General features: G+C 42.9%; 1 protein-coding gene across 2 annotated transcripts in view; it reads right to left on the reverse strand.

The window, feature by feature from the left end:
- The window catches only part of ldlrad4b (low density lipoprotein receptor class A domain containing 4b), a 237,284-nt gene that overhangs the window by 58,104 nt on the left and 160,722 nt on the right, over positions 1–18,458 (reverse strand). The window lies entirely within an intron of this gene.

Raw genomic sequence — 18,458 nt, forward strand, 5'->3', positions numbered from 1 at the left:
CCCCCCCCCCCCCCCCCCCCGACTGCGGTCTGCACGCTCACACTCACATACACACACAGGCACGCATAGCCTCACTGCGTCTCTCTCGGGAAACGTCTGTCTCATCTTGTATTTGAGAATACTAACTTTAGGTTGATAGGTTAATATTAGGAAAGTTGGGCTTTTACTGCTTACATATGGGTTTCATGTTGTTTTGTGAGCGCATGACATCTTCATGTTATGCCCCAAAATATCTTAATATATATATTATTATTTTATTTTATTTTTATTGTATTTAAAAACATTTTTTAAAGGCAGGCAGGAAAGGAAACAACACCATACATTATGACTCCACATTCAAAGCCATGAGAGTGTGTGTGTGTGTGTGTGTGTGTGTGTTCAGATGTTTTGGATATTTGAAGACAACGTTAAAGAAGAAGTTTCCTGCCTGTATTTTCAACACATGCAGTAGATGACTGACAAGCAGATGCTTGAAAGTTTAGTCATTTGTGATGAGACCATGAACGCATCAGGGACGTGATCAGGCTGATACTGTAAAAAAAAAAAGAAAGGCAGCTCAGTAAAAGGCCTCAGTGGTAAGATAGGTCCATCCCTCCCCTCATCTCCAAAGCAACTTCTCCCATCGCTGACAGAGGCGATACGTCACAGCGCCATCTCGTGGCTCAGCTCGGAGGAGCTCCGCTCTGTTCATCGCTCCCCCCAAAAACATGGGCAGGAAAGAAGTGTTCCACTTCTCTGGTGTCTCAGTCACTCTATTACTTCTGAAACCAAAGCCGTCTCCCCGGGCACGGGTTGGAGCTTCGGATCAATTACGACTCGTCTTCATCAGAAAACCACGAGGGAACATGGAGCCGGGGAAAAAAGAGAGAGAGTCACATCCTGCAGCTGGTGTAGATATGTGCTCTTGTTCTTGCCCAGAGACCGCGAGGCTGAGAGAGAGCACTCTGCATTCATGCTGAGCACAACGTCCATGTGAATCACAGTGTGGTAAGGAGAACAAGAATGTTACATGCAGCAGTTTTCTTTTATAGAGAGGACACTTCTTTTTAAATGGCCTTCTTTTGGTCTGGAAATCTTGATGCAACCGCATACAGTCATGTTTTAGACTAGTCATTCCCAAACACTGGGTCGGGACCCACATCGGGGTCGCGAGAGATTATTAGCGGAATTTCTTCCGTAGTCTTTTATTTCACATTTATATCTGCAGAACACTTTTGAGCCACACAAGGGAGCCTGAATGTTTATTTGGTCTCATTAATAAAATATTTAACATGTGTATATGTTTTCATTAGCACAAAGCATAAAATAAAGTTGTGCTTTATCAAAAGTTTATCTCTTCTAAATGGCTGGATATTATAATGTGATGCGTAAATGGAAGTGAAAATGGTCAGGAACGTTCTTTATGCACAAATTTGCTCTACTCACGATTTATAGATAACACCTATTGTGAATTGGGTCGCGTTGGTTTGTCTTTTTTAAAAAGTGGACCCCAAAAAAAAAAGATTGTGAAACACCGGTTTACGTAATAGTGTGCCTCCAACTTTGTAGCAACAGCTTAAAGGGCCACTCCACTGATTTTACACATGGAGTTCAGATTATTCGTCAAAAGAAGTCCAAGTCGGATTGTGAAAACAGTTGTATGATGTCTTGTTGTTGAGGGAGCTTTCCTAAATGTAAAAAATTAGCCCTGATGATACCATCGGGCTTGGGCTTGAGATTATGGAACTTCGGCGTAAACCCTACATTACAAACTGTAGCATTTAGAAGGGGTTAGAGGAAATGGGAAATGTTGGGAAATGTTGACTTGACTAAATAAAAGTCATGATATCACGGCTTCTGCTGCTTCGATTTTTATGTTAATCTGTCCTTTGAGAGTACACCAGTCTGTACACCAATCCAATATCACAACAACTCCTGTCACTCGCTACCCAATCCATACATCCTGCCCGATTGTTATTGTTCATGTTCAGCAAACACCTGTTGTTAAACTACAGACAGTGTGTAAGAAGTGGACATAGCCATCGTGATGTTACCATTGGTTTATGGACTGCCGCTTTGAAGCCTCGAGTTTGGCGATTTCGTCGTTGCCAACTTGGATTACGGCCATCGCCATGTTATTTGTTTTCGCAACCAATAAACAGAAGTTACCATATTTAGAATGCGGAGGAGTGACGTAGTGGGGCCTTGTCAGCCCTCATCGGTGGCCCCCCTACCTGTCGTTAAACGCAGGTCTCATGTAGGTGCAAGGCATCATCACAAAATGATTTATTTAAGCTGACCATGTTTCATCCATTCCTCGCCGTTTCAATCTGTGTTCCAGTTCATCTGCTTAGCTTCTGGACATTTTCTAAATTCTACCCCATCTTCTGAAAAGTGCAGTACGATTTATATTTGGAAAGAGAACGTATCTGTTCCTTTTAATGATCTATCACTAGTGCTCTACAACTAATTTTCTGTACATCACGGCTGATGGTGAACCTCCACTGCTCATGGCAGCTATTGGGATATTCCATTGAACTTGAGCAAATCCCTTCATCCAGATGCACAAATGTTTCATGCAGCACAACAAGAATCAACCCGCACCACTTTAAAATCCACACAACACACTTAAAGCCATTATATAAACACCAGGAAAACAGTTTCTATCCTGCATCTCCTAATGCCTGTTTATCCAAAAAGAAAAAAGAATCGTCCTGCGGGCTACAGCCTCTATCATGGGACTTTTGTGATGAAAGTACCCGCGCATGACGGTGATCCATTTTGACTCTGACATAACATTTTCAGTCGGACTAATAACTTGAAAAAAAAAACCCATACCCCGTGACTTCTGTGTGGACTCTGTATCACTGAATGCCATTCCAAATGGCAGAACAAAAGATGGATATGACTCAGCCTTAATACCAAGGCTGAATGGGATTCATGAATTAACCGCAATACATCTCGCCAGCTGACAGAGCAGGAGGGAGAGAGAGGGTGGTTGAGGGGGGAGTGTTTGCCTAGGCATAGACTGTAGCTCGGGCATCTTCAGCGGAGCGCTAAGTAACAGAAAGGCCACTCCAGACAGAGAGATTGCAGAGTAGAGAGTTGCATTCAATAAAAAAAAAAAAAAAAAAGACGTCTGGCACGCCACATCATATTTGCTGCTTCCTGCCCTTGTCTGGCTGCGGCGCCGTGTCATATCCTGTCCGCACAGGTGCACCAGCTGTCTGGTTTCCCACCCCTGTCATTTCTAGACACACACACACACTCGCACACACACACACACACACACACACCTCGCTTCCACCCCCTGTCATTTAAAAAAAAAGAAACACCCCTCCCTACCTCTCTTACTGCCGCAGGCACCACTGCAATGACACCACGGCGCTCACTGGAAAAGTTGTGAGAGACAAGAGGGGGAGAAAAAGAGAAAGGAAGACGACAGACAGACAGCGCATGTGTGTGTCCAAGTTTGGGTTTGAACGAGAGGGAGACAGATTGAATGAGACAGATCAAGAAAGAGATAGACGGAGCCCGAGGTGGAGGACACTTGACTTGAATGAATGAATAGGAGACAGGAGGAGAAGAAAAGAGGAGAGAAAAGGGAGAGAGGAAGAAGGAGAGAGAGAGAGCAGAGAGCCAGTGAGTCAGGGAGAGAGGGACCCAGAGACACAGACAGGGAGAAAGAGTAGATAATCAGCAGGTATTGAGCTCTTTTCACCCCTGCGGTAGAGCCCTGCTGAGCATTGTAATGGGTTGTCTGCCCAGCTGGGCCGATGAGCTCATGTCTGGCTTTAATGCCAATCTCCCAGAACTGGCACACGGCTCGGCGGGGCCGAGTGCAGACGCCACGCTGCCGCTCCGCCGCCGCAAAGAAAAAGAAGAAGGACACGGGAGAGAAGAGAGAGGACAAGAGAGAGAGAGAGAGAGAGAGAGAGAGAGAGATGGGGAGGAGGGCGAAGGTGTGTCAGGGTCGTGTGTGTCTCAGCCACTTCCGTCACAAAAGTGATAAGAGCCCCGGACCAGACGGCAATAATCACACAGCCAGGGAGACACACAGCGGCTATAATGTATATATATGTGTGTGTGTGTGTGTGTGTGTGTGGGTAAAAGTGAGTGAAGAAGAGATAAAATGAGGGAGAGCAAGAGAGCGAGTGTGTGTGTGCGTGTTGTTTTATGCAGCCATAAACAGCAGTGATTACAGAGGGTGGATGGTTCAGGTTATAGCCTCCCGCTGTTAGGAGTCCACACACACACACACACACACACACACACACACACACTGAGACAAACCTATTGCTAAAACATAAAATCAAAAGATGCCTACATATGCTAGAATACATATGCATACATGCATTCGCTCTCTCCGTTTGTGTGTCGTATGCTAATATGATATCAACATATATATATATATACATGTTAATATGTAAATGCACAGACGGTCAACCTGCTCAGAATAGTCAGCACTGCTTTGCCTGCTTTAAAAAGCACGTTGTTGTTATTACAGTACATGCGTTCACTCAACGTGACGGTTATTCTCACTGCGGGCGTTTCCCAGCAGCCTCGACACAGCGCTCTCCTATCCCCAGGTCTGCTGCTCAGACAGTGATCTCGACACGTTGTGTAAACCGTGGCCTCACAACACAACCGTGTTGAATTCAATCTGCATCTGAAACGAAGACGCGAGGACAACACGGAGGAAGGGAAGGGAAATCTGTATCCCCTGTTGGCACTGTTTTGAAGTGATGGAATATGTTACAAATAGGGCTGGCTTTATTTAATACAACTTCATGTTTTACTGATTTCAGTACATACAATGAAAATGCTTGTATTTTTAGCCCCGATATCTCTAGATAGTAATGTCAGTCGGTCCACCACTTTAATCTGAAATAGCTTTTGGTTGAAAATGTGACATTTATGATGCCCAAGCAATGAATTCTGCTCACTTTGGTAATCCCTTGACTTTTTCCATTAGTGGCACCATGAGGTTGACATTTGTGGTTTTCGAGTTTCATACCTTGACACCTGTTGGTTGGATTGCTATCACATTTGGGTCAGAAACTCATGTTCCCCTGAGGATGAATTGTAACAATCTCCAGAACTTTAAATTTAGCACGATCATCAGTTTAAAGTTTTACTTTCGCTGTCCAATACTTTACCGGTTTATGAAATATACTCAAAAGGTAACAACACTCCCATCAGCCTCACACTGGTCTGGCAGAATTTCTAGGGATTTCTAAATACAACGTTGTGGCTAGAACGGTGGCGGAAGTTGTGAAATTTAGCAGCTGGCTAGTTAACTAGCTAACGTTAACTTGATAATTCCACCACGCTTTCATGCTACACAGTTACAGAAAATGATCTGAACTGGTGGCCAGCGGCAGTGCTGGGTCTAAAGCTAGCGAATTCTTGTCCCATTTGTGGTCTGACGAGCAGTAAATTCATCAAATTCACTGCCCCATGTCGCTATTGTCCAAAGCTACTGTCGCAGTAATATTTGTCTACGCTACGTCATGACTTTGGTCATACAGAAACTAATGTGGTTTTGCTTTTTTTAATATTATGCAATGGGTGTACTTAAACTAAGACCTGGAGGTGAAGTTAGAATTTAATAAGTGTGTTTTCTTTATTGTATAAAGTCACCTGAAACGTTTTTGTTCCCTTAGAATGAAATGTTTATGTCTAAATACGGAGCGGGTCCTCTTCACGGATTCCACCATGTTGCACCGCCATGTTTCTACAGTAGCCCAGAACGGACAAACCAAACACTGGCTCTAGAGAGGGTCCATTCGTGTTTTTGCCTTTTCCAGTCCGTAGCCCACACAGGAGAAGTTACGGTTGGTTGCAATCTGCAACCTCACCGCTAGATGGCACTAATTCCTACACAATGCATCTTTAACTACTTCAAACACTGGGAATGATCAAAAGTAACGGAACCGAAATGTACATTGTTACCCAACAGCCATGTCACCTGACTGTCACACTGTTTTCTGCTCACACAATCAACAGTTACATTAATAATATGTTGTCTGTCTACATGGTCAACATCAGTCACATGTTTATCAGTCAGTCTGCCGTCTTCTTCCCCTTCCCGTTTACCCTGTGCCTCTAAATCTCCCATTACCTGTCACACACATACAGTGTAGAGTTATGCTGTCCCGTTTCACTTGTTACTTATCATCTTTCTCTAATTAAAAAGGATAATTATTTTCAGCTTCTCTCTTCAACACAATCGCTTTGTGGGTGATACGTTGGCGTTTGTTTTTCCAGCGAACCGAACGCTGCGATGACACCCCGAAAAACAAAATAATTAGCTGTGTTCTGCTATTAGATTTCATGCCATTAAATCTGTTGAAACAATGCCTGATCCAAAGTTATTTGGATGTATTATAATGACTAATTTAACTTTGATTGCGGGGACTAATTAGGATCATTGGTCCCGTTTCTGCTTTTGCTTTTTCTTTTTGTCAGGTGGAATGGATTGTAGCCAAATTCCTTGAGAATTTATAATCCGTCAAATAATTACTACATTTAATTTAGGTTTCAAACCACAACTCGAGCAGCCATCTCAGATGAGGTGTAGTCAGTCTCACATCATATCTCTTCCATACATCTGAGACTGTTGCAGCATAAGCTACCGACTGTGAGGGCAGCAGGTTCGGAACAGATGGACGCTCATATGAACAAGTTGCAGCAATCCAAACACTCCTCTCTGCCCGCCTGGCCACGCCACACAAAATGCTATAGCTCCCATATTGAGGGGGATATAATGAAAACATAACATTAGGTGAGAGATGCTGTGCTTCGGAGCAAGCGCCGACAGATGGACGGCGGCGGGAACATGTTGCAGCGCCCCAGACCTGCTACCACCCTGGCAGAACTCAGCGACGCGCAGGTTAGCGCGACTGGGCGAGCTAACGCTGCCTACACTAACACAGCTGCTTCCGCTGGACCCCTGCCTTCACCGGTTGGATTTTTGCATGCATATATGTTGTGTTATTGTACCACCACATAGCTTTGTTAGCCCCCAAGGTTGACTCACTCCCACCACGCCGCTCGTAAACAGCGCGGCCCATAAACAGCTTGCACCAGCCCAGCCAGCGTTCCCCACAGTCTGCCTCGCTGCCGTCCTATAGCTCTGTAGCTGGACCAGGGAGTCAACAGCTTGCACCAGGCCAGCGAGAGTCCCCGCTCACAGCTTGCATTGCTAGCGGTTCCTCCTCCCAGCTTCCCCCACCCCAACTTCCTTTTACAGCAGTAGTAAGCAGGACTATAGGGAGTCAACAGATCACCCCACAACAGCTTGTAACCGCAGCATTCACCGCTGAGGTGCTAAAACCAAAAGGCGAGGCACAAACAAACAAACATTCTCCACCGGTAACACCGAGGTAAACAACACAACCTTAATATCTTCATATAACTGTAACTTATAAAGTTAGGTAACGCAACGTTTATGAGTTTGCTAATGTTAGCTGAAATTATTAAATTAAGCTTTTAGTATATATTTTTTCTGTTCTTGTGCTAACGACATTAGCATAGCTAGCTAATGTTAGCTAGCAAAATCATATGGTTAGTAAAGTTATTTGCTGCTTAACGTTGAGTTACCTAACTTTATAAGTTAGAGTCATAAAATATTAAGGTTGTATTGCTTTCCTTGGTCATGTTTCATGGACGTGATGCAATGTACTAAATATACGCTGAGTGAGCAACAACACAATACTTTGGCATGTAAACATAATTTTTTTGATAAGGAAGTCCGATAAACATGTTGTTGTCCACTTTAAAACACACGATGACCTGTTATTTTCCACCATGGGTCCAGCTCATGACAAAACAATGTTTTTGCCTGGGGCGTTTCCCCATAACCACGTGTTGCAACATTAACCACACGCAAACCTTCAGCGTCGAGATACTACGCAAAAGGCTGCCCGCGCTTTAGTCCAAGTGGCACAATATGATGAGTAGGGGTGAGATCACGTTGTCTCAGCGTTACCTGTAACAACACAACCACACCAACATTTGTATTTTTATTATCGCAGTGCTGTTTTCAGTCTGAATTCCTGCTTCAGGATCCAAATCATCAAGAGTTCATAGTGTAGTCAAAGTGATTTTCAGTCCAAGTTCTTGTTGGCGCTGCATGCTTGAATCACGTCTGACTGCTGTGTTTCTGCCTTAGATATAGAACATGTATCTGTATCTATCTGATCTCTGAGCAGGAACACAGATTCGGAAAATGATTTGACTGCCGATTTGGAAAAACTTCACTGATTTTGTGTGTGAGTGTGTGTGTGCTTGTTGTCTGCCCAGTGACACCCAGTGAGAGGCTGCTTCCTCAGAGAGTGATTGGTTTGCTGGCGAGACAGTCTGTCTGTACAGGTGGGAGAGCTGCCCGTGTCATTATTTCATTTTCTGTCTGCTTTTGCTAGTGTCCAATCCCTGTCATTCACAGCTAATCAGGCTCTCCTCTCTGTCATTTGCATGTTTCATGTGTCTCGTGTTATGTTTCACTTGTTTTCACAGATCATTTGACAGGCCTTTTTTTTATTTTTTTACATTTGAAGATTTGAAAGAAAATCCAAACTGTTAACAAATTTACGACCAAATTATAGAAAATAAACACTGAACTCAAATAATAAAAGTTCTTAAACTATGAGAAATAGTAACATAAAATCTGTCAGGGCATAGAGTGCATATATTTGCATACTGTACTCTTAATCTGATTGTGTACTAAAGTGGACATGTGGCTGGTGAAAAAAACAACACAAATCCTCTTTTAATGAAGCAACAACAAGCGGGGGTGTTAAACTGAGAGATACTGGCACTGCTGCAATGACCTTTGACACCCGACTGTCCAGCGTTGTCTGGCAGTTCATTCTGACTTAGTGAAGCTAAACGATTTTAGCTCTGATGGCACCGTGTTTCCAAAGTAACTTCTAAGTATAAAATGCTGCAGGGGTTACGTATTTTGTGTTGGCCAACCTCCAAAGTGAGCATCACATTTGTAGAAAATAGTTTGTTCAAGATAATTCCATGTTTTGTTCAGCGATATGAAGTGCTTTTTCAAGCGTGAATGCAACCGAAGTAAAAAAAAAAAGCTAACGTTAGCTTATAAACGAACTACAGCACGGTCACATGACTTCACGTCACCACCAAGCTAAAGGGGGACCAGTGTTCCAGTCTCATTTAGCCACTTGTTAGCCCTTTTTTAAGACACGTAAAACTTCAAAATGACGTATTATCAGTGGTGGGCCGTCAGGGCCTGCAAGGCCTTCTCTGCTGGCCTAAACAGAATCACAAAGTTATAGCTATTTTATAATTTAATAATTTTTCTTAAATACACTGCAGTTTAAGTGAATGCGGACGATATTGTTGATTGTCATAGTCTTCAATCAATCAGATCTTTAGTTTGACATGTTGGCGTATTCTTTGACATGTCAGAGCCTTCTAGCTGTTCTAGCCATACATGATTGGTCAGTGGGCTAGCATGACATGTTGGGCGGTGACAATGCCAATATCTGCTGCCTCTGTTGAGCGGACATTTTCAGCCCTCAAACGCATTAAAATGTATTCAAGAAATACAACTGGGGAGGCTCGACTGTCTTCACTGGCGTCCATGAATCGAGAAGGACTTCTTACTGGAACTAAAACGCACGGATGTACTGAACAACCGTGGGATTAAACTCTTTATTAACAAAGAAAGGAGGATGGACTTTATCTTTAAATAGTGAACAGCAGCTCTGGTAAGTTAAATGCGTTTGTTTTTACATCAGCAGTAGCTTTAATATGCTTCTTTATATATTATTATTGTACAACTTGTTTTTATGAAGATGGATTGTTGTTTGGTTTTATATGTGATAGGAACTATTGTTACGTCCAATGTTGCTCTGGGGACATAGGGTATTTAGCAGGTGCCAGTGTTGGCAACTTGGCGACTTTCTCGCTAAATCTGGCGACTTTCCAAACCCTCATGGCGACTTTTTTTGTCAAAAGCTACTAGTGACAAATCTAGCGACTTTTTCTGGTGTTGTTGGAGACTTTTCTGGTGTTTTGACTCTGACGTGAAAGCACGTACGTTCTGCATTGTCGTGAACGAGCAGCGGGTGCTGCCGTGAGCCCCTCCGCTGCCCCAAAGCACTCACAGGCGGTAACTCTCACAGAAGCCTCGCGCAGCAGTCCCAGCTGCAGTCAGAGAAGAGAGGACACGCACTCTCGGCGTATTCTCTGCAGATAGTGTATCTACAGGTGTTGGCTTCATTTTTACACAAAACAAATAATAACCGTAGCTGTGTTTCAGCTGCAGGACAGCAGTGAAGGCCCAGGTATAAAATGCCCGCCACTGCGTATTATATATGTCGTAGGACAGTCTGTCTGAAGCTTGTGTTAACCACAGACCTTATTTCAGGCATCCAACCAAAAACCCAATGATTTTGAATGGAAGTGCAAAAAAACTAAGTTAATTGCAGGTTTCAGGACTCATTTCTGCTCCACTCTGTAGCAATAAAGAGCTAATCCTCTTCTGCTTTTGGTCCTACTCATATGTTGGACTCGATAGCCGTCAGTTGTTGCAAGGAGCCAACAAATGGAAATGCACTTGTTGATCCTTTTTGTCATCTGCCAGTAACCTGAAACAGTCTCACTCACAAAATATGTGAGTGAGTGAGCGGTTTGTGTCTTCGTCTGAGAACTTTTACATTTTCACAGTGTTTTCCCTTCATTAAAGTTAATTGTTACATTTTGATCTCCTAAAAATATCATATTCAGTGTTCAGTTGTACTTCGCTCCACTCTCTCATGTCACTTCTGGTTCCAAAAGTACAAGATGGCAACGGCCAAAATGAAAAACTTAAGGCTTCAAAACGGCATTTCACAAACCAATGGGTGACGTCACGGTGCCTACGTCCACTTTATATATACAGTGACGGTTAGCGGGCTATAATGTCCGCACTACACACCATTATGAATGTGTTAGGACCTTACAGCTGCACAGCTCTGAATCATTGTAGAGCATATTTTTAAGAGCTGATACCTATCAGCCAATACAAGCACGACTTCAGTGCTCTGTCTGAACTTACATTTTGGAGTCATTCTAGATGGTGCAGACTAAAGCTATTTTTAGAGTTTTTGTATCTTTAACTTACTTCATATTTGCAGGACCTCAGTGTTTGTCAGTGCCAATGGCTGAATGTTGCAGAGTTTTGAGTACTGCTGTTTTTACTCTCGAAGGTAACCCCAAAGAAATAAGCTTTCAGTTTGGTTTTGTTATCTTGATCGCCAACTCCTGGCAGCTCCTGTGTATCATTTGTCACATTCATGGGCCGTTTGTAACAAACAAACAAACAAGCAGGCGCAAAAACAGCAGTGGTCCAACGTGCACATTTTGAAAACGAAATTCAATCGGAGCACATCTCGAATTCCAGTTATACGTGAACAAATAGGAGCGATACCAGTCAGTATCTTAGCAAGCATGGAATGTCTCTTCCCCAATCACAATGCCTGTTTGGAACTAAATATTGTATAATATATCTTGATTAAGGCTTTACCTTACTACGTCGTTTGGCCCTTTTTGACTAGATAATGCCAGATACTAAGGAGGCACAGGAACTTAAGTCCTCATTATGTTTTCATTTCTGCATCTGACCGTGAAGATAAGTCTCAATCTCTCTCTCAATCAGAAGGTCTTTCTTTATCCCATCTTATTTAGACTAGTTAGGAACGTGTTTTAACTTGTTTTCAATGTCAACAAACTTGACTACAATGGTGAGGATGAAACTTTACAAGAAATGTCCGCCCCTCCCCCCCTCATCCTGATGATTTTGATCGCTGACTGTGTAAATGAAGCTGTGCACAAGTTGTAGAGTTTTGTGTTTGACCACTGGGTCATGCTCCCTAGTAGTTCTTGGCCATGAGAAAGGACTTCCCCTAAAAGGAACCACGGCAAAGTAACTACATTTAGACCCTGATTCCTCCAGTGGAAGTGAGGTTCCTAAATATGTTCCTCCTGTGAGATTCTTCTTGAGGTTTTCTGGTTTCTCTTGTAGTTGTTGACCAATTTGTTTTGCTCGGCAGACTGAAGTCTCAGTTTCACGTTTGATTTAATGTCAAACATGCAAATCAATTTCAGTAATCAATCATGACAGGATTGTTTGAGTCTTCCAAGCCTCCTCCTCCTCCTTCTCCTCCTTGCTCTCCATCACCATCTTCACCTCCAATTTCTCTCTCTCTCTCAGCAGGACGGCTCTCCACAGTCACAGTCCCAGAACCGCTCCTTGTCCCTCCACAGTGCAGCGAAAACAACCATCCACACACACACACACACACACACACACACACACACACACACACACACACCCATTAACAAATAGACTCATGCTGGGAAAGTGAAAAGCATACAGGCTGACACACATTTTCATACACACACAGAGGCTCCAAACATGATCATTGAGTGGCCACATTAATTAAATGAGCAGTAGGGGTTTCCCTCCCTGCCATGTCCACTGTGGGCCCTGAGATATTTAATAAACCTGTCACCACCAGGACTCCCTGCCTTCACCTAGAGCTAATGAGAGACACACACACACACACACACACACACACACACACACACACACACACATAGTGGAAGTCAGGTCACTGGAAGCTGGTGTGATGCCACAGCCTCAGTCCATCCTAACAGTCCTAATCCTCCCTCTGATCAGCCAAACCAGGTGTCTGCAGTTTCACCCGCTCACACAGAAGACTATTTAAGGCCCATTATAAAATGGCAAGTTCAAAACTGAAAAATAGCATTGACTCCTTTGTCCATGACTCTGCTGCTCTTATACGGTGGTTCTGTCATCACTACAAGGTTGTAAGGGCACTAATGTTTTGCTCATTATTCTGTTTCACTCACAGCAAGTCACTTGAGATGAAGTCATTCACTAAACACTTGGCTATCCCATTGTATGCTAAATACTCAACGAATGAGCGTCGCACAGGCGACAGTGTTACGTTTCACATTTGGGGCAGAATCATCATAATTTCGCCTTGAAAACACAATTTATTTATCATGATTTTAATGCGTTCTGACTACTTGTGTCTCTTATCTGGTACTAAGGCTGAATCTGGAGCCCGAAACACATCTGAAAAATGTAAGAAAATATCAACAACTTCTAAATAATGTAACTGAGGGATTGCAAGATTGAAACAGGGTTTGACAACTACGCTACTCTGGCAACAGTTTAACTGTTAACGACAAGGCAGGGTGACAAACTGACAATCACAGGAATGAAATGCAGAGAAATAAACAATGTCCGTCCTCCGTGTGTGCATCCATGATGATTGGTGCTCAAACGTAGTCAAGAGTCAATGGACAATGTTTCTCTAATGGCAATGTTTTGATTGTATAGAATGTGTGATTGTATAGAAGTCTATGAGAAAATGACTCTACTTCTCTCTTGATTTATTACCTCAGTAAACATTGTAAACATGAGTTTATGGTCTCAATCTCTAGTTTCAAGTCTTCTTCAATACAGCATGATGTTCATTTGGTAAGTTATGGTCCATTTAGAGTCACATAGACCATAAAGCAGAGTATGCTTTAGAGCGGGGTTTGGTTTCTTCCTCCTGAAAATGAGTTCACATGTGGTTTTGGTTGGTTTTCTAAGCTTTAGAATTTCAAATGGGAACCAATGACACTTGATGCTTTGACTATGGGTCTGCAATGTGCCACGGCTGCAAATGTCACAGAAATCACGGTGAACCTACATCTCCAAAGCCCTGTGTGTACAGAGAGCTACTGCAAGCCATGTCAGTCATTTGCTCATCTGAGCAAGAGAACACAAGGGAGGAAGTGTGTGTGAGTGGGTATTAGTCCGCGGGTGAGTGTACGAGTATACAGAAATGTTTACCCTGTCACGTTGTGGGGACTCGCCTTCCTTTTGGGGACAGAATGTAAATCACTACATGTTAGGGTAAGGTTATGGTAATATTAGTTTTAGGTTTAGATTTAGGTTATGCTTACGGTTACTGTTGCAGTTACGGTAAAGTTTAGGTTAGGTTAAGATAAGTTGAGGTTTAGGTTAGGTTTAGATTTAGGTTAGGGTTAGACTTGTACCGGTTATGAATATGGTTAGGGTAAGTCTCCAGGAAATGAATGTAAGCCAATGTAATGTCCTCTTAAGTGATGGAAACATGACTCTGTGTGTGTGTGTGTGTGTGTGTGTTTTCTGCCAGACAGGGCTTCAGAGTGATGATAGGATTAGATTAGGCTGACAGTAGCAACAAGGCCGGCGTATGTCTGAACCCTCAGCTCTGGCAATCTGGGGATTAAGGTACAGAGATTCACACATGCACACACACACTTGCTTTATAACTCAATTGTATATACAGACAAGACACAGTAGACTATATACACACAGTGTCTTTCACAACCACACACCACACACTCCTACGTACCCTCATATTACAAACAGGCATGGACATGCACACACAAACCCCCCGTCTTTCTAAAGGAACACACACGAATGCTCTTTCGCGCGCACGCAGCTGCAGAAAGACACAATGACCTGATGAATTCTGTTTCTCTGTTTTCCTGCCATCGAGCTAAATCCCATATCCCCTAACTACCATGTCTCACACAGCCACACACACACACACTCACAAACAAATCAACCAGCCACCTACACGCACACACACACACACACACTCCGATTATGGGTCCTGAGGCCCACCCAGAGGTGGCAGGCACCATACCACACAGTCAGTCTGTCTCCTAAAATTGTTTTCTCTTCAATCAACCTAGCGGGGCCAGTTTGTCATGCAAATGCGGCCCTGGCTTACTTCCCTTTGTTGCCTTGACAGATTAGCATGTGTGTGCGCGTGCATGTGTGTGTTTGTGTAGGTGAGCCCGGCTTTTCTCCATTTTTTCACCTCGTTTTTCCCTCTTCCTGTAAGCCACAGAGTGAGGAGAAACATCTTGTACATCTTTATCTGTTCGTATCCGTCTATGACACACTACCTGTCGCTCCCCCTGAACTTCATACATGACAACAAGTACGTCATTGCGTTTCTTTTGACGGGGCCATGCCGACTTTGCACTTGTCGCGTCTGTTGGAGAGATTTGGGAAACGTGGAGTCTGTAAAAACATCGTATAGCTTTGGGGAGCTTGTGTCGCTCGCTTGCCTCAATATTTCTTTTTCCATACTACCTACATCTCTGCAATAGAGGGTGCAAATGTAAAGTTAGCTGCAGTCAGAATGGACTGGGAGAATTAAATCCGGGTTGAAAAACACTATAACGTTCCTTTCCTTCCAAACCTGTAAAAGGTGCAGATTTAATCACAGTTAGCTGGATCGTGACGAAGACCTTTAAAGGATCAGTGTGTAGGATTTGGTGGCATCTAACGGTTGCAAATTGCAACCAACTGAATACCCTTCTGCTCACTCCTCCGTTTCCGAAACCAGAGGCCATCCTTACCACAATAACACTACTATAGGAGCAACAGAAGTGTGCGGCTCGTTACCACAGTTTCACAAGCGTGTTAAAGACGTTTTATGTGTATGATTTTCCAGGCTACTGTAGAAACATGGCGGACTCCCTTAAGACCCGCTCTAATGAAAGCTACAAAAAACACAACGATTCTTAGTTTCAGGGGATTATACACTTATAAAAACATTTCTGCGAATAGAAATTCTATACATAAAGTCACTTTCACATTTAAAAGACTCCTTTTTATTATGGACACAATGAGATAATAATATATATCAAATATGGAGGTATTTTGATTAAACTCTAAAATGTACAACAATTAGGGGTGTAACGGTTCACAAAATCCTCGGTTCGGTTCTATACGATACAGTTCATCCTCGCTAGTGAGACTCTCAAGGGGGCGTGTCTGATTTGATTCTCTGTTTGGGCTTTTGTTTTCTTTTACAAAGCAGGAATTATGGTCTGGAGAAATGGGCTGGTGAAGGAGTAGTGTCAGCATTAAGCATGTTCCTACAGCCTGGTTTATCACTCCAGAGTAGGGATATACCTTTAGCCCTGTTTGAATCAGGAGGGAACAGATACCTAAACGCTGCGGTAGGGCTGGGCGGTATGACCAAAAATGCATATCACGGTATTTTGCAAGATTCTGGCGGTTTCACGGTATATCACGGTATTTTTTTTTTTTGCGTTAAAGCATTAATTAATTAACGCTGAAAAGAAACGGCCGGCCAGCGAACAGCTGGTCGGCCGTGAACAGCTGTTTGTGTGGCGTGTCTTCCATTCCGTCACTTCCTGTTTCCTTCACCTACATTCCCCTGGGTCCTAAGCCCCTCCATGGAAAGAAACGGGATTAGACCGTAGGTTTTCTAACAGTACAATGGCAAATAAACTCAAAGAAAGAGCCTCTTTTTTCTCCACTGACGAGCAGGAGATGATCATGAATGCATATGAGGAATTCAAGACCATAATCATGGCAAAATCTAACACCGCCACCGCTGCAAGGGCTAGACAAGAAGCACAGCAAAATATCGCAGACAATTTAAATGCGTAAGTGTTGGGAAAATGTATAGGCAAATTTTAAGAGCCTCATCACCCCAATCAATCAGATATTTCTTTAAATGTGCCTGCTGGCAGTAGGCTTAATGGAATGCATCATCCAATGAGATCTTATAGCGAAAATAATGATCAACTCTTTCAGAATAAGTAGATAAAAACAAGCCCAAAGAGTATCTAATTGATACGAATTAATAGATACTTATGAGGATATATGTACTGTATGCGCTTATGTATCATGTACTATATATGTGTATATACATGTATGTGTAGATTACCATATAGAACTAGGAGTTTGAATGTGTGTGTGAATCTGTGTATGGGCGGATCAGTATGTATGTATTATTCATAATCAGAAATTCAATCAATTGAAGCAGTGAAAAGAAATTGTGTGTGATTCTCTCTATTCTTATCATGAGTCCACCTTAATCATTTTCTACAATAATGGTATTCATATAATTATAAGTGCTTTCAACCCCCATGTAGTTGCAACCCAAGAGGACATGGGAGCAAGTAAAAACTAAGCACAAAACATTATTCAGAATGGTGAGTCAATACAATATGTGCCATGGTAATGTAATGAACACATCCATGAGTTTATTAAGCACCAAATAAACTTTACGAACAGCACGGCATGCAGCGGCTTTCCCGATGTTCTCCGCATCGCCGACACTGTACAAAAATGTACTGGTCGCAAAAAAGCTCAAGGCTGCATCCAGTCTGTGAGACAGTCAATGCTCGGCTGCGGCGTGTGGTGTTCAATGTATGGCTCAAGAAGCTCTTGTAAATAAATGATTCCTTGTCGGCAGAATCGATAGCGCTCGTATAGGAAGTCATCATAATGCGATAACGAATCTTGGCGATGTCGAAGAACTCTCTCCTATGGCGATGTCGAAGAACTCTCTCCTATAAAACGCTAATCTCTGAGGAAGGGAGCTGCCATTTTTTTCCGGGGGAGTGGCAAGCTTATCCAGCTACCTTCAGTTAGCCTGCGCTGGAGCAGGTTCAAGTTTATGGATGTGTTGCTATGGTGATTTTGCCAAACTTGCTTCGTGGAACCGAAAAGCCTGACTTATGTAATCTTATCCTGAAAATTATCCCATACGAGGAATGGGGCCCTGGTAGTCTATTGGTAATCAAGACTGTTGTTGTTTGTGAGCATCCGGGAATGGTCACGTGATAGGAGCGTGGCGAATCAGGGAAGGACAGCACGTTACGTCGGGTGGGTTGCCATGTTTGAGCGCAGTGGCTCCACCAATTTCAGCTATATTTTATATTTCAAAAGCAAAATCATAGAATCAGTGCTCAGCCAATCAGAGAAGAGCTAATTAAGTTTGAAAAACCAAGTTAGCGGGATGAGAATTAATAGGACCATTTGATGTGGCTAACATTGTGTTAGCCTGGATTAGTTAAACTGCATTTGAATGAACACATAAATTAATATATTAATTATGGATAAAAACACATTTGTGAAGCAAAGAAATTATGTTACCCGGTGCCGCATATAGTTCAAAAGTTTTTCTGGAAATATCTGCCAATCACATCTTCCCAGAAATTTCAAAAAGCCCTTATGACTCATTCGAGGCTCCTGCTGCGGTTTAATGTCTATTAGTTGGTCGAAAAAAGCACCAGGTGCATGTCTTCTTTTTCATCTTCAGATGAAAGCATGACATATTGCCAGCATTAGCGCAAGCTACAGGACAACAGCAACTTGCCCGGCGAACAGCCAGTGAAAGAGTCTGGTGAATGTGTTCGGTCTCACATTCAGAAGCACTATTGATCCACTTCAAACCGGCTGATGGAAGTGCACCTAACTCACTTCTTTTTTTTGTGGCATTTCAAAGGTTCGCGTAAAATCAGCTTGACAGTTAGATGAAAACATATCTATGGTTATACTCCTTTGCTTTCTATTAGCCCCCCCCCCCCCCGTTTTTCACTTTTCCCTCCTCTCATGTGTCCCT

The sequence above is a fragment of the Anarrhichthys ocellatus genome, unplaced genomic scaffold, assembly GCF_004355925.1.
Source record: "Anarrhichthys ocellatus isolate YVR2014 unplaced genomic scaffold, GSC_Weel_1.0 scaffold43, whole genome shotgun sequence".
Classification (NCBI taxonomy): domain Eukaryota; kingdom Metazoa; phylum Chordata; class Actinopteri; order Perciformes; family Anarhichadidae; genus Anarrhichthys; species Anarrhichthys ocellatus.